Genomic DNA, 6435 nt, shown 5'->3' on the forward strand with positions numbered 1-6435 from the left:
ATCCTTTTGTTTTACAATGTCATTAAGTACAAGCAATACCCCCATCTTTGATTTTTATATATACTGTAACGAACTTGTTTTAATTTATTTTAATATGAACGTTGTTTAGATTAAGTTTATATTTAAAAACATGCATAGCTTGTAGTGTTAGATATGTATTGCGCAACTCCCGTCTATTCTCCAAAGTTGTAGAAGATTCTCGAGAGTAAGAATCAACAATATATGTGTGTATGTAAACGCTTTAACCAGTATTGTTACATAAGCTGAATTTTCTAGAAAGCCTCAACACGCCTATAAATATAACCAACGCACTGCACCAAAGAAAGTATCTATTATTAGTTCGCTATAATCAGTGTGCTAAAAACTTCGGAAGCTGTAACTGTGATTGTTATAACGCTTATCAATCGAAAAACTTCAGATATTTGACCAGCAATATTTATAAATTTCGAACAATACAAACCATTTAACGAATTTGTTGTCATGTATTTATTTTAATATGAACGTTGTTTAGATTAAGTTTATATTTAAAAACAAGCATAGCTTGTAGTGTTAGATATGTATTGCGCAACTCCCGTCTATTCTCCAAAGTTGTAGAAGATTCTCGAGAGTAAGAATCAACAATATATGTGTGTATGTAAACGCTTTAACCGGTATTGTTACGTAAGACTGAAGTTTCTAGAAAACGTTTCCACGTTATAAATATAACTAACGCGCTGCGCCAAGAGAGTGTCTATTATTAGTTCGCTATATGTCGGTGTTATATAAAACTTCGAAAGCTATAAATGTAATTGTTATAACGCTTATCAATCGGGAAACTTAAGATATCTGACCAGGAATATTTGTAAATTTCAAACATTCCAAATCATTTAACTTCAGTGGATTCTCATCAGAAACTAGTAATTTTATGAAGACATATAAATTCATCGTGGAAAACCTAGTGTGTGTGGCCAAGGGCAAAGCTAGCTAGATTCCCAGCGGATCGTCTCTACATCAACTCGTAATTAACTCGCTCATCGTGAATCCTCGATAAGATATCAGGGAGGTTCCAGACCAGAAATAAAAATTTATATCGTTTGTAAGTTTATGAAACTTCCGTTTATAAATCATTGTTTGTTGTAACTATTTGTAATAATTATTATTGTAAATGGTACTATTGTGTGTATATTAAAACGTATTTGTATAAAATAAATCTGTATGTATCAATCTTGTTGGCAAATATCATAAGCTGACTATATATCGGTTTTTACTTAACTACTAAATCCAAAGTACAATTTAACTACTAAATTTAAATTTATCAGTTAACTCAATTTCAGGCCATTTGAAATTCTAATACGTAACAATGTCAAGCTCAGAAACAGTTCACTTGAACAAGTGAAACATATTTTTAACCAAAACTACATGAAAACAAGAGGTACACCATGTTTTCTTACATTCTACGAATATTCCAACTGCAAATTATTCTTTCCCTACTAGCAATGAAATAAGTTCATCATGTTTCTCACTTGGTGTGATGTATACTACCCTAACATTCTTATGTCTCTTTCTCGGGGAACAAATTACATACTTATGAATATCTAAGTGAAGGACTAAACTGAACATGTTATTTAGCAACATCAACATAGAATACATCATGTTGTTTCTCTTACTGTGGCTAAATTAATAATTGTGGTCTTTACCAAACAGTTACACATCTTCATATTCAGTGTACCCAGTGGCTCAACTGTAAATCTGATGGCTTATAACACTAAAAATTGGGTTTTGATACACACAAGAACAGATAAGCCATAGTGTCTTACGTAGTGGAAGTACCAGGCATGACATCAAAATCCCTTTCACCATTACAGCTAGCAAACAACATAGTCACTATATTGTCCATGCTAGTGCTGCCATCTAAAGATCAAAGAACCCACTATATTAGATAAACATAAAAAATAACCGATGCATTGATAAATAATACAGAGTTCACCAAGATTTATAGACCCCACGTCACTTTTTCATGTCAATACCCTTACGTACTTCTGTAAGACTGTATAAACCTATCAAGACCACAGGTGTGATCACACACCACAAATCAACACTGGGTCAGATCAGTTAACACACAAGAGTGCTCAGGTAAACATAACTTAACGTGAGTGCTATGAAAGATGGGATTGCAAAATTCTTTAAACTTATAGGCATGTCTAAATTTCCAGTAATAAAAAAGTCAGAACCATATGTTGGTGTCCTAGCATCTCATCTCATGACGTCAGCTGTCTCAGCTGGATTTATCTATGAAGTATTACACAGTCTTCTCCATAGGAATGCCTATTACAACTCACTAGATAGCTCAAGTGATAATTGCAAGGCATCACACATCTTGCTAGCAAATATTACTCAAACCTCAAACAATGAAGGTAAAACTTCCTCTGGCATCCTAATTGCAGGTCAAGCAGTTAATCCCAGGTATAAGAAATCAAAAAGTAGCTACTGGCATATAAACCAATAATCAGAGCAGTCAAACTATTCTCTGCTGGCACTTCCTCATCTGATTCCTGACAGGCTATCAAATATACACTGCCAGCACAGTCCTTCTCCTAAGCTGAGATGAGATAAAAAAACAACAACAAGAAACAGTGCTTTCACTATCAGAGTAAACTTACTCATTCACATCTTATTCTTGGAGCAACCAGTAAACCAGGAGGCTCATTAGTGTCAGAGCTTCTGTTTGTTTATGTTTTTAGCAGCAAATATGTACATGTCATGCAACTGCTGAAGCTCATAGTTCATTTTGTTAAACAATTGACACACGAGATACAGTCTGGTTGAGCCATAACTGAACTACTTATGTGCTGATGATGAAAACCATAGCCAGATCCAGTCACCAGACTTGAACCTTTATTCTGCTACTGCTCTTTCATAACCAAGTTTTGATGCAAATTTACTTTAACCAACTATTGGAACATATATTCAAGTGCATCATACTCATGAGATGAATGCAGTACATATGTACTGGGCAGTGGGTCATACATCAGGTCAGTGGAAGTTGTATTTTTTGTCTTAAAATGAATATTTTTGTAGAAAAGTCAGTCAGTTGCTGATCAGTTGCATGATACATGGCATATAATAAGTACTCATTTGAGTCAGCCAATTACGTTTTCATAAACTTATTACACATCTGGTTGGCAGCCTAGATTGCCTGCTCAAGCAAAACATCAGACAGAGGATGATATAACGAAATGTGCATTTTTACCAAACCCAACACAACTCTGGAAACAACTCTCCAGGTGTTACAAATCAAGTTATCCACTGTTCAGCCAACACATCAGCAATAGACTGGACTATGCTAAAGTAATAATCAATGGATACATTTCAACCTATTTGATGAAGTAATCTATAATAACCAATACATAATGATCATTCTTCTCAGTTTTGGGCAAAGAAATAGCTGTATTTAAAGCAATTATCTGTAAAAAAGAACTTACAACTCAGTGCCACAATTTTCTCTCACATGGACAATTCTTCTAAGTACAATCAGAAAGATCACTACTGCATATCCAGGATGGTGTGACACTTCCTGGTACTCTTCAGTCATTTCAATATGCAAAGTCTAGAGTAATTCCAATATTAGAGCTATGGGGACCACTAGCCACATCCAAGGTCAGGTACCAGACCATGCTGGTTCAAAGAAATGATAAAACACATCATCTTAAACTTGTAACTGAACAATTTATGTGCCAAACATCATTTGCATTAACACCACTAAATTTGCCAGTTAATAACATTCATGTTTCACCTTGTAGCACAACACATAGCATCCAGGATATATCCAGACCCTTTAGGTGCTCTTTGTGAAGCTCTTGATTGGTCATTTGTGTTTTCTATCCATAAGCAGTATTGCCAATACTCGTATAATTCATTGCTACTGCTGGAACAATGTGAATGGTTGTGTCTGCACCAGTTGGTGAGATAATACACACGCATTTCAAGATTTTAACTCAAACAGTGTTGTATAATGAAGATGTAATCTTGCAGAGTTTTATCAAATGTGCAATCATACCTTCCAGATTTTTGGAGTTATTTAGCCCTTTCTGCGAGAGGTGGCTCACTTTCGTAGTGAATTTCTCACTATAAAATTAATGGATGTAGTGTTTTCCAAATACATTTATAAATGCTCCTTTCTTTGTTGTACAGTATAGTATTGAGGAGATTTTAGCCTAGGGATTACATAAGTGATTACAAACTCCATGCCATCCTACATTTCTGATAAAACTGCTCCAATTCTACTATCACTAGCATAATTATCCAGGATGAACAGACAATCATGGTAAGGATTAGCCAACACTGATGCTTTGACCATAGATGCTGTAAGGATTAAATGACTGTTTATATTTATGCATCAACCCAAAGTGTACAGACATCTTAAGCAATTTAGACAATGGTGTTCCTATCTTGAAGAAATGGATCATAAACCTTCAGTAATACAATACACAACCTAATCCTTGACTACTATGTGGCTAATAAACCCCACTTGTGCATCAATGAATACATTCCTGGTTTCAATTTCAAGCCTTGTCTGACATATACTGACATATCATCTTCATGTTCTCATCAGCACCTTGAAATGTGCAACTCCAAACCAAAAAGTCATCAATATAAATAAAACACCTCCACCACAGCAATTATCTATGTATACATGCTATCAGCCTCTAAAAAGTGTTTAATGCATTACACAAACTAAGTGATCATACCATCTCTCACAAGTGCTAAAAGCAGTCACAGGTCTACTTTTATTGTCCATTTCAACTTGCCAGTACCCTGATCTGGTGTAATGAAGTAATAAATTTCTTCCAGCACATCCAGTTGTTTGTGTTTTGGAGGCAAAGGAAAAGTATCAATTCATGTTAACATATTCACCCATCTAAAGTCCCCACAGAGCCATAGAGTTCTCTCCTTCCCCATAATGACTGTTTGGAAACAGTCTGTAAAAGTTGTATTATTCCTTTTTTCAAGATCTAGTCCATTTCACCAATGGCAACACCCTTAATACCTCAAGGAAGCCTAAATGCCAGTTGTTTTGTCATCTTTGTCTATGTGATGACATGTTATTCACCCAGATGTATATATGGTCTCACAAACACATAGAAATCACCTTGAGTAGTTCACCGTGTTTCTTCTCCTTTCTAAAGTTCAGGTTACAACAAAATGCTCAAACAGTGATCTTGGACATTCAGGAAACAATGCTCTTGTCTTTGGATAAAACTTCAGGGACACCATGTACATAGTTGGACTGTGTCACTCATGATGCTGTTATTGTTTCAATAACCATTACAATTGAAGTTTGAATATCTATATGACTATAGTTACAAAACATGTTCGAGTAAGTGTTTCATTTGTTGGATCTGTCATGCCACCAGATTAAATATATTGCACCAACAGAACACCACTTGCATATTTAGGAACTACAACCCCTTTCTCAACATGCAAACATATAGTTCACTGTTTTTGGTCAAGGTCTGATTAACAATGGATAGTTTTTCATTTGTTGCCCAGACTCGCAGTGCACGGGAGTCATTTGTAATCTTTAATTAGTATCATTAGTGAATACCTTGTCATATTATATTGAAGAGTCAGCTTGGCTAAAAGGCATATACCTTAAAACTTGGAACAATATAAAATGTAGAGGTGTATTAAAATTTAAGTCGAAATAATAAAATTGGTACAAGAGCACATGGGCGTTCGCAGAAATATTTCCGAGGGGGGGGGGCAAAGTTAAAATCAAGGGACGATGGACAATTTTTCCATTACAGTTAAGAGAATAGGCAAGCTCTCACAGTCAGATTTGATGGGTTTAATCTTTGTAAAGTTAGTTTAAGCCATCAACAACAACAAAATCGTAGCAGGAATTTAGGTTTGATATCTTCCAAGCCTCAAAGAAAGAGTTGGGGCCTGAAAGACAACCCGGGATGGTTAGAAACTTTTGTTCCTCTTCACACCGTAGCTTAAGCCATACTACTACTACTACTACTACCTGGTAGTTGTTTTGATGATAAAAATTGTTAAAGAAATAATCATCAGGGTGCAAGAAGATTAAGCAATTATTGGTGAAGTTAGATCTGATGGATTACAGGGCAATTGTGAATTATTGGGAAGAGTTAAAGCGGCAAAGGTGAAGGCAAGGCAAAACCTGGACACGTAGTGGTGAAGGAAAAGAAGAGAAGTCAACATAGAAAAAACATCATAACAAACAAGCCTTGTCAGGGCCTGGCAGGGATCAATAAATTCAAATGCCGTGACTGGCAACTACAGACTCAATGCCTTAATTTGTTGTTTTTTTTGGGGGGGGGGAGTACGGAGAGAAAACCCACTCTCACTGAACGGGACCGAATTACCGCCTGTTCAGTGCCAGGCAAAATGTATACTTGATTTAAGTTGAAACTTAAAAATCTGTAAGATACT

The 6435-nt window shown here is 35.6% G+C and overlaps 1 protein-coding gene across 2 annotated transcripts in view; it reads right to left on the reverse strand.

Moving 5' to 3' along the window:
- LOC106461847 (putative gamma-glutamyltransferase YwrD) overlaps positions 1-6435 on the reverse strand; it is a 27686-nt gene that overhangs the window by 6782 nt on the left and 14469 nt on the right. The gene's annotated exons all lie outside the window — the stretch shown is intronic.

The sequence above is a fragment of the Limulus polyphemus genome, unplaced genomic scaffold (genome assembly GCF_000517525.1).
Source record: "Limulus polyphemus unplaced genomic scaffold, Limulus_polyphemus-2.1.2 Scaffold1044, whole genome shotgun sequence".
NCBI lineage: Eukaryota > Metazoa > Arthropoda > Merostomata > Xiphosura > Limulidae > Limulus > Limulus polyphemus.